The sequence below is a fragment of the Vulpes lagopus genome, chromosome 11 (genome assembly GCF_018345385.1).
Source record: "Vulpes lagopus strain Blue_001 chromosome 11, ASM1834538v1, whole genome shotgun sequence".
Taxonomy (NCBI): domain Eukaryota; kingdom Metazoa; phylum Chordata; class Mammalia; order Carnivora; family Canidae; genus Vulpes; species Vulpes lagopus.
The window spans coordinates 91,497,550-91,508,404 of NC_054834.1; the positions used below are offsets into that span (position 1 = coordinate 91,497,550).

Below are 10,855 nucleotides of genomic sequence, written 5' to 3' on the forward strand. Positions count from 1 at the left end.
TTTTATTTATTTATTTGAGAGAGAGCAAGAGAGAGCAAGAGCAGGGAGGGTGGCAGAGGGAGAAGCAGATTCCACACTGAGCAGGGAGCCCAACTCAGGGCTCAATATCAGGACCCCAGAATCATGACCTGAACTGAAGGTAGACATTTAACCTACTGAGCCACCCAGGCACTCCTTTACTCCTTTCAAGTACTCCTCCCACTTTCATTAGATCTCACATCCTATCAGAGAAAACAGATAATGTCAGATTGGAGTGTACTTATCTTGAGGCTACCAAACATACAGATTATCTATATCCACATTAATGGCACTTTCCTTCCCCTCAGTGACAATGGAAATGCCTTATGTTCTCTATCTTTGGGTTATATGTCCATCTATGCTTTGGGTTTCCCTCCTTGCCCCTCTCAGGAAAGGATATCCTTTCCTTCTGATTTTCTTCTTTCTTCTTGTCTCCTTTTGCTTTTCTATCATAAAATTAAAGTCAGTATTTATCAGGGATTGGTTCTGGACTTGTTTTTTATCACTCTCAAAGCAAATTCATCCACATCCTTTGTTTTCATTACCACGAAGAGACAGAGAGTCAAATTGCTTGCTCTGTTAGGACCTCTCCTCTAAGCTTCAGGGCTACACATCCAGATGCTGTTTGGACATCTTGATGCCCAACTCTTGATCTGCCTTGTGTCCCAAACCAGCCTTCCTCTGGTGCTTTGACATTGTTTACTACAATCCCTTTCGTTGTATTTGCCAGAAAGAAAAATGAAATTCTCTCTCCTCAGACTCAGTCTGTTAGCTAATCTTGTCAGTTTTGCATCATAACTTTCAACTTAGTTCACTTCTCTCTGTCTCCATCACCACTCTGTCCAAGATGGACATTGCTTGCTTAGAGCATTAGTCTTCCCATGTATATTTTGACTTTCCTCCGGTCTATCCTACTCTAGAACTGTGGCCCTCAAACAGGGGTGATTTTGCTTCTTGCATAAGATTTGACAATATCTGAACACACTTTTGATAGTCATGACTGCAGGGGTTAGTGCTACTGGCATCTAGTGAGTAGAAACAAGAAATACTATTAAATATTCTACAATGCATAGAATAGTCCCCCATAAAAAGGAGTATTTAGTTCAACATATCAACGATGCCAATGTTGAAAAAAACCTATTCTGGAGGTACCCTGAGCTTTTCACACTGCAGACTTGATTATGTCCTGTGTGCGCGTGATTGTACGCACACAAACACAGGCTTGCTTAAAATTCTTCAATAATTTCCCATTTGATTAGGACCACAATAGTTCATATGGCCCTCCTGATCATATTCTAGCCTCTACCTACCCTTGCAAACCATCCAGCATCTTATTCTTTCTCAGGCTCCTTGCTTCAATCTCAGTTCTATCCACTGAGCTTCGTCACAGCCCAGGACATTTGCACGAGTTCACTCTACCTGAAAAGCTCTTCACTTAGTTAAGCCCCATTTCTCCTTCAAATATCGCCTGCAGATCTTTTCCCCGGGGGAGTTTCGCATGACCTTTCTCAGTAGGTTAGTACCCCCATTTTAGGCACTCAGCATTTATATGTCTCTTTTCTGATCTGTACATAGTTGCATATTTACATTGATTTATGTTCTGTATTACTGCCTCACATACTAGAATGGAAACTACAAAAGATGAATACAACTTTTTATTTTTTTAAATTTTATTTCAAATAAAATTGTACCACAAATGGTCGGTTGTTAAATGTTAGATATTTAGTGACTAAATCTCTTTATATAGCATCAGAGAAAACTTAAGTCTTAGATATATCAAGGAACCAAAATAAGGCCACACATCTTCCTAAATGGAGGGCTTGAATCCAAGTTTCTCATCTTCAAGTGCTGCATATTTTCCCTCCACACTGGTATTTTGTGCATTTGTTTAAGCCTGTAGATTCTTACTTAAAGTAAATCTTTTATGGAAACAGTGCATAAAACAGATTAAAAGAGATTAAAGCAGATCACTGCTGTGATTAGAGACAGCTCAGTTCAACCTTATCTAAGATCTTTTATGTCCCTATAAAAAAAACCCTCCCTCCCACTTGACTTGAAGTATTTATTCTAAGGAACTTGCCACAGAATGACTTGGATCTGAAGGAGGTCAAGGCTTGGAAGCAGATCTACTGCATTCATATGTTGACTGTGAAGTCTTTTACCACCTCAGTATATGATGTACTCTTGGTATTTGTGAATTTGAAGTTGAGAACACCAATATAGCATAAGTTAGTGTCATCACTGGCTGAGATATTTGCTTGAACGATTTTACTAAATCACATTACCATGTTTCTATATGAAACAGAGAGGTGATCTTTCCATGTCATCAGTTGAGTCCATGGACCATATTTAGCATTCCGCCCTTTGTCAAAACGAAAAATTTCTGAGCAGGAATCACTACTTTTCAGGCATCTTCATTTTCTCTTTATTTATCTCATTTTATTTTTGCTGATGCTAGGAGTTGGGTTAAATTGCTGAAACAAGAGCAAATGAATACTGCATCCATTTCATAGAAATCACTTTACTAGACAGTGGGAGAGGATACCAGAATGAACTGAGGTGAGGACTCTGCATGTTCACCAGCTAAGAAACTCATACCCACATGCCAGGCATGTCTTAAACTGTGTCTCAACAACATCAACATCACTATTGTTATGAACATTTGGGTTCTTTATAATAGTTCCAAGCACAAATGTTAAGGGCAGTGCCCTGAAAAAATGGGAACTCCTTTTCCTCTGTTTTTCTCCTGTAAATGTTTTTAGTTCCAGTTCAGGTTCACAGTAATGAGGATAGTATAGGTAATGTATTTGGAGGGTATTTGAAGATGAGATGATTAAATGCATACCACTATTTTCTAATTGTGTATTTATACATATATATGATAATATATATTTAAATGGATGTGAAAATTAGAAAACATAAGCATCCTAAGAGGTTATTTTTCTAAAAGCTTTGCCTTTCATCCTATCATAGACATAGAAAGTGTATCTATTCTAAGAAAAGTTTGAGTTTTTAGCTGTCTCTCAAACTGAACTCGTTCATTACAGAGCAATGACATGAAGAGCAATTCATTACATGATTATAATGTAATGAAAGTGAAGAGCAATTAATTACATCATTGTTTGAATTACTGTTGCTTAGAAAATATAACTTAATATACAAAAATCTAAAATTTATGAGTAACTATTAATTTTCAATATACTACTTGATTTTTTAAAAAATATACTTTTGCTTTTTAAGCTGTCTTAACTGATTTACTAGCTTTTTATAATTTTTTATTTAAAATGACTAGTCTGATTGACATGATTTGTTATATTAGATTCTATTACTTAATCTATAAAATAAGGAGCACTAGACTCCCTTTATTTGAAATTCCCTTTATCCTTTTTTTCCTTTGGGAAACTTTTATCGTTATTTAAATCATTATTTCAAAGAAGTAATTTCACGATCTTTATGAATTGCCAAACTATACTTACTATATGGTGGCTGAATAGGTTTGTAATTTGGGAGCTCTGTAATTACTAAGATTATCATTACAAGATGAGCATGGCATTAAAAAAAACACCTCATTTCCTTCTGTCTTAAGCATATAATGTCAATATATTGCTACTTTTTTTAAGTCCCTCATGGACATTTCTCGTGTCTTAGGAAGTTGCATCTATTAACATATATTACATTGTATTGTGACCCTTATTTCCACTTTCTTTCTTTTATGAGAGCAAAAAAAGCCACATGAAAGAAAAGCTAATTCAGAAGTGGAACTAGTGGCAGAAAAGTAAACTAAGTGTCAGATATGTGTTTGCAATTCTTGGCTAAGTTATCAAAATTTTACCCGAAGCATATTGGAAAACATCACTCATAGGAACCCCCCCTTCTCTTTCATTCCTGCCTTCTAAACCCCCTGAAAACCACATCTGTTTCCCACTGATAGCTTGTAACATGCATCCCTTTAATGTCTTTTAACAGGAAGTAGAAATTGAGAGAAGTTTATGTTCACCAACATTTAAGAGTCACCCTGGGAGCCAGTCCGATGATTCTGTGCATGATTCAGACAAGAAAGGCGAGGAAACATCTTTTGACAAGATGTCACCTGAAACTGGTCACAGCCACATCTTTGAAGGTTGGCACAATATTTTGATGTGATTTCCTGGGATCATATATTGTACAACATTAGTGGTTAATAAAACATTTAAGTTTTGTTTCAAAAATTAAGAAGAAAAATATGAGAAAATATAGCTCAAGAAGCACAATTTAGGAAAAATAGAGGTTTATTTAAATACTTCTATCTCTATTATGTTTACTTTAAGTTTTAAAACTAAACAAAATATATTTTAATTGATTCTAAACTAGTGCAATAAGCACTTTCAGTATTAGGCTCTTTGAACAATGCATTTGACCATCATCTGACTTTTCCTTTTGTGAAAAAAAAGGAAATATATTTGTTTCTTTGTGGGAAAATAAAAGGATAAAATATAAGTACCTGTCAATGGAAAAATTTTTTAAAAAATTAAAAGTGCCTTCAGCATCTCTTTTTTCAGACAATTAAACTAAATGTGCTTAATGAATTTGGAATAAAAAGTGACATGAGAGTGTCATAATTTAGGAGAAAACCTCATAAATTTGATTAATGTTTTACAAATGTCATCAAAAAGTTAATAGCTCATATGTTAGAAATTGCACTATTAATATAATTTTCAACTATGACAGAAGTGCAAAATATAAATAATTTATTGGAAAATACAGATATCATTTCAACTATGACAGAAATGCAAAATATAAAAAATTTATTGGAAAATACAGATATCATTTATCATTTCTGATTAGTCACATTTTGTTTTTTTCATTTTAGCCCAGTAATGCATATTATAGTATTTGTGATATTTGTTAAAGGCCATAATTAGTACAATTTTTAGGATGTCATTTGAGTATATACCAAACTATCAAGTTGCCAGTCAAGATGAACAGTGTGGAATATAGCTGGCAGTTCATAATTTGGTAAAGCCAATAATGTTCTACTTTAAAACTTTGCTAGTCAATGTGCCATGTGTGGGAGTACCTGGGTGGCTCAGTTGGTTAAATGACTACCTTTGGTTCAGGTCATGATCCCAGGATGGGGTCAAGCCCAGTTTGGGAACCCTGTTTCTCCTTCCGTCTCTGCCCTTCCCCCCAGCTCATACTCTCTCTCTTTTTCTATCTCTCTCTCTCAAATAAATAAATGAACAAAATATTTTTAAAAAAACCACCAAAGTGTCATCTGTGACTCAGAGTATCAACATCACCTGGAGGCATATTAGAAATGCAGAACTTTAGGTCCAACCAGTCCCATCAAACCAGAATCTGCATTTTAACAAGATCCTCAGATAATTCATGTGCTCATTATAGTTTGAGAAACTTTATACACTTCTGAATTATTTATGTATAGTCCAGCCCATTCTGATTCCAGTTGATTACGTATTATAATTTGGAGTGAAAGGTAGGTGCGGAAAGAATAAAGGGGAGTTTGCTAATGATGAACTGGATGGACATGGATTTCTAAAGACAGGTAATTTGGGATCTCAATTTCTAGTTTTCATTTTCAGTTCATTTGTGTATACCCAATTGATATCCTCATATGATTACTTATCAGCCTTGAGGAATTTACCCCACATATTTCGGGCTCATGATTCAACTTTATGAGCACTTGGCTGAATGCAATAGAATAAGATTAGCAGAGGCCAAAAAGGGAAAGGTTTAGGAATGATTTATGTTCAGATGATGCTGGCCTGCAGAGATCTTTGCATAGGGAGGCAAAGATGAGGTTGGCAAACTGACCAGTGTTACATGAGATAAACACCTTCGCTTGTCCTTCCTCACTTCTCTCTTGTGCTTTGTTAGGTTCCCACACAAACATTTTCAAAAGCCTCTTTATTTGAATATCAGGATATGACTTAAATTTAAGAGTGACCTCAGTTTTAAATTTCCAGATATACTGAAAATATCAAGAATTAAACTGGAAAACACAGGGTGGGTAAACTGCACTGGGGGGTGAACATGGAAGCTAACTTTTATCTGTACAATGCACAAAAACTGTAATTTCTATGTCACTGCTTGTAAAAGAAAGGAACTTCCTTCATCCTGGGATCCTTTCAACTCTTCTATGGTGCCCCAAATTTCTATCGTAGGTAGGACAAGGATGAGCCCTTTTAATAGTTATAGTTAGTTTTGACAGGCTTTGTATGAGCGTGACAAAACCTACACAACTAAAGAGTACATTGATGTTACTACTCTGCTGCAAAGAGAATTTATTCCAAGAAGATAAACCTGTGTGTCTGAATAAAATGTGGTAACAAAGATGTCAGGGTGTAGGATTATGTGAGTAACTGGTGGCTCACAGACTAAACACCTTAAGTAGCCTTGAGAGTTTCATACTTGAAGCCAGTATTAATTTATAGCTCTTTCATAAACAGTAGAATCTTAGAAAGAAACTTCAATAGATCATTACAATGTAGCTACCTAATGACCTGTATTCTTAGAATTTAGTAAAATCAATGCAGATCGATCAGAGGATACATCTCAGGACTCGAGAATAGCAATGGCTGTTGGATTAGTGCCTGCGCCTTATTCTCAAGTGCTGCACAGAAAAGCACTGGGGTCCCCCCAGACTTCTCTCTATGCTTGATGATCCATCTACTCTCAGGGTGTGTTTAATTGCTTTCACCACCCTTTATTAGGTTTGCTCTGCTTTCTTTACTGATGTATTTGTGCTGAATAAATCATAGTCCTTCATCTGCATGTTGGTGCATTCCTTTCACATTTTCTTTGGGATGTAGTCTAATTGTTAGCTGTTCCAATGATTCTAGGAAGACTTGGCTCATTTGAAATTAAATGTCAAGCATGACAAATCCATAATTTGACAAGTCTGGGTGATGCAATAGATACAAGAGAAAAAAACAAACTCATATAAGTGACTTGATTAACTGTACCACAGTGATATAAAATCTTATCTGTGAAATTTCCTTTAGATATTTTAAAACCAGTAAGTTGGAGAGTGAACATTGGGAGTCTTAGATACTGGTTTACATGGTTTGATCTACTTCAGTTTGATCTACCTGTATGTAGAGTAAAAAATTTATTTTTTCTGCAGAAAAATTCTGGATCAAAGGATGCTTCAAGTAGCACAGGTGACTGGGTAATGTTCATCAAGTTTAAATGTTTAAATATGACAATTACCTGCTTTTCACTTGTAGTCTCTAAACCATAATTTTAATATTAATCTTCTAAGTCATCAACATGTAAAATGCTAACAGATAAAATATACATCCAACGTCGCTCTTTCAAGGCTTTTGTAATAAACCTTAGAAATTACCTGCTGTATTTCTCTTTTTATTCTGCTCCATTAAAGCAGATTCATTCTTTATTGTTATAATGGCCATTCATCTTCTCTGACAGATTTTACAAATCAAACTGAGGGTTCTGATTTTTCTTTTTTTAATCTTCTACTACCCGTTAAGTGGTGGGATACTTTCAGTCGTCAGTGTTTCTGGAATATTGATGTATGTGCAATATATGTATTTGTGTGTGAGTTATTGTTGTTTATGTATCTTATTTTTTCATTTAAAATCATTTTAGAAAAAAAAATCATTTTAGAGACATTTCAGAGAAAAGCTTTCTGTATGATTAAAAGTGCTCCATAAGTCTGCTGTCCAATGTGCTAACCACTAACCACTAACACACTGATGGTTATTAGGCACTTAGAAAATGGCTAGTATGGGCAGCCTGGGTGGCTAACTGGTTTAGTGCCTGCCTTCAGCCCAGGGCCTGATCCTGAAGACCAGGGATCGAGTCCCATGTCAGGCTCCTTGCATAGAGCCTGCTTCTACCTCTGCCTGTGTCTCTGCCTCTCTCTCTCTATCTCTCATGAATAAATAAATAAAATCTTAAAAAAAAGAAAAAGAAAAAGAAAATGGCTAGTGTGACCAAGCAACATGTTGATGTTGTTGAATCCTAATTAATTTAAGTATAAATAGTCATTGTTTTGGACAGTCTAGTCTTAGAAGATGCCATTTCTCCAAAGAATTTACCTACCCTTGTCATAGGAAGGGACTCAGATGCTACTTGTTCATTTTATGTTACCCTTTCTCTGCAAATTTACCATAATTAAAATGTATGTGGATAAATGTAAAAATAATCCATGTTTGTAAAATAAATCAATAGCAATCCATATATTAAAAAGATTGCCTTCAAGAGCTAGTGATGGTCCCCTCTCTGTAGTATTTCCTAATGCTAAAATAAAGAAAATAGAATTTCACCTGTGTTCCCTTTTCAGTATACTGAAAAACAATGTTTTTATCATTAGAACAGAAATATCTCCTGTGAGGCTATGCATTTTTCCATAACATCTTTTCTAGGGCTTAATTTTCTTGGGAAAATGAATCCTCTCAGGTCAGGAAGCAAACCATTTTCTAAATACCTAAAGTCAACAAAGTTAAGTAAAGTGCAATACAGGATACCTTAAAATTAACAACTATTCCTTTAATAAAAAAGGGCTTCATTTGGAAACATAAATAAATCAGACATTTAGTCACAGAGCAACTCCAGTGAAGGCCATCAGCACCATTTGTTCTGCTCTGACTGGCTTGTTCTGTCTAATGAGACTCAGCCAAAGCTTTAAACCTAGTCTCTGGACAAACACCATGATGGACTCAAGACTCCTAACACAGGCTTCTGCCTCCAGACTTGTTTCCTTACCCATCCATACCTTATTTCATGCCCCAGACAATCTCCTATAAAACAGACATGTTATTTTAATTCACATAAGAGACTTTTCATTAGTAAAAATGTCATCATTAGTAAAAATGTCAGGGAAGCAGAACAAAATAATCCTAAGATAACACCCTGTACAAAATGAAGAATCCTTTTTGTCATATAAGTATTTGGTATGTTCCATCTGTTTACTCAGATAGGCCATTTCCCCCTCTTTTTCTTAAAGTGGGTTTTACCTGCAGTTTTTCAATGATTCCCACATGTTCCTTTCAGTGCTTTTATAGTCAGTGAGTCAAAACAAATTCCAGAGTTAAATCATGGTCTCTACTGGAAGGGGCAGCTGGGAGTTTGCTATTCTGAGGAAATTGTAATGAAAGGTCTATTCATGAAGTCTCTCACATGGAGGCAATAAATCAGCACCTTGGAATGCTGGAAAATTTCCAGTGATTAATAATCAAAATCCCAGGAACTCATTTTGAGCTTGTGTATGGTCATACTTAAATTTAAAACATGATGGCATCAAAGAAAGAGAACAACAAATATAAATATCCCTCTTGAATCTCATTCATTCATTTTATCTCCTTACAACTGGAAAGAACTGTTATCTTTAAATATTCTGATTATAGAGTCAGAATGTGTATCTATTCCTAGAGAACATTTTTGATGTGGTATTTTCACTTATCCACTTATTCATTCAATCAGTAAATATTTGTTGAGGGCCTAAATCTGCCAGGCACTAGTCTAAGTGCTTGGGGACAGCAATGAATAAAACAGACAAAGAGAAAAGAAAGAAAAAGAAAGACCCTGCTCTTGTGCAGCCTGTATTATAACATAACCATATACAATAAAAATGCTGTAGAAGTAAATTACACACCAGAAGGTAATAAGTTCTATGGAAAATACAGACTATGATAGAGGGGATGGAGCATGATGGAGGTTTTCATTTTTTATTAAAATGGTTATGATCAGAGTGCTTCCAGCGCCCCGGTGGAGAAGCTGAGGTCATCATCGAATTTGAAATATTTAAAGTGGATACAAAACTGTTTCAGCAATGCAGACAATCAAGTTCGTTGTGGGCGATGGTGCCATTGGTAAAACATGTCTCCTGATATCCTACTCAACAAACAAATTTCCATCTGAGTATGTGCTGACTGTGACAAGTATGCAGCCATGACTATGATTGGTGGAGAGCCATACACCCTTGGACTTTTTGATACTGCAGGGCAAGAGGATTATGACAGATTACAACCGCTGAGTTGTCCACAAACAGATGTATTTCTAGTCTGTTTTTCAGTGTCTCTCCATTCTCATTTGAAAATGTGAAGGAAAAGTGGGTGCCTGAGATAACTCACCACTGTCCAAAGCTCCTTTCTTGCTTGTTGGGACCCAAATTGATCTCCGAGATGACCCCTCTACTACTGAGGAACTCGCCAAGAACAAACAGAAGTCTATCACTCCAGAGACTGCTGAAAAGCTGGCCAGTGACCTGAAGGTGGTCAAGTATGTGGAGTGTTCTGCATTCACAAGGAAAGGCCTAAAGAATGGCTTTGACAAAGCAATATTGGCCGCCCTGAAGCCTCCAGAACCAAAGAAGAGCCACAGGTGTGTGCTGCTATGAACATCTCTCCAGAACCCTTTCCACACAGCCAGTGTCAGCATCGTACTAAAAGCAATGTTAAATATTAAAATTCGTTTCTGAAAAAAAAATGGTTATGATCAGCCACAACAAAAAGGTGACATTTAAGCTAAGACTTGAATAAACTATTTTCTCTTTTCCTTCCTTCTTAAAAACATACAAAATTATGTTTTTGATGTGCTCAAGATAACTCAAGATAAATATATTCAGGAAGATTTGGAGCAGAATCCTCCCTGAGTGATCTTTCCCATGATTGGAGAAACTATATGGCTAGTCTGTGCAGTTACTTAAAGCAGAGGAAAGATACACATCAATAAAACGCTTATACCTTACTGCTGTCACCAGTGCAAAGCGAAATGCAAATGCAAATGCACATTTGGTGTATTTGTTGTTCTATTCTGGCCTCCAAAGGACAGATCCATATAGGAGGCAAGGAGTCCAGGCAGACTCATGGGGCTG

General features: G+C 36.0%; 1 pseudogene; it reads left to right on the top strand.

Moving 5' to 3' along the window:
- Positions 1-9,811: 9,811 nt before the first annotated feature.
- LOC121471457 lies at positions 9,812-10,378 on the top strand (annotated as a pseudogene).
- Positions 10,379-10,855: the final 477 nt, after the last annotated feature.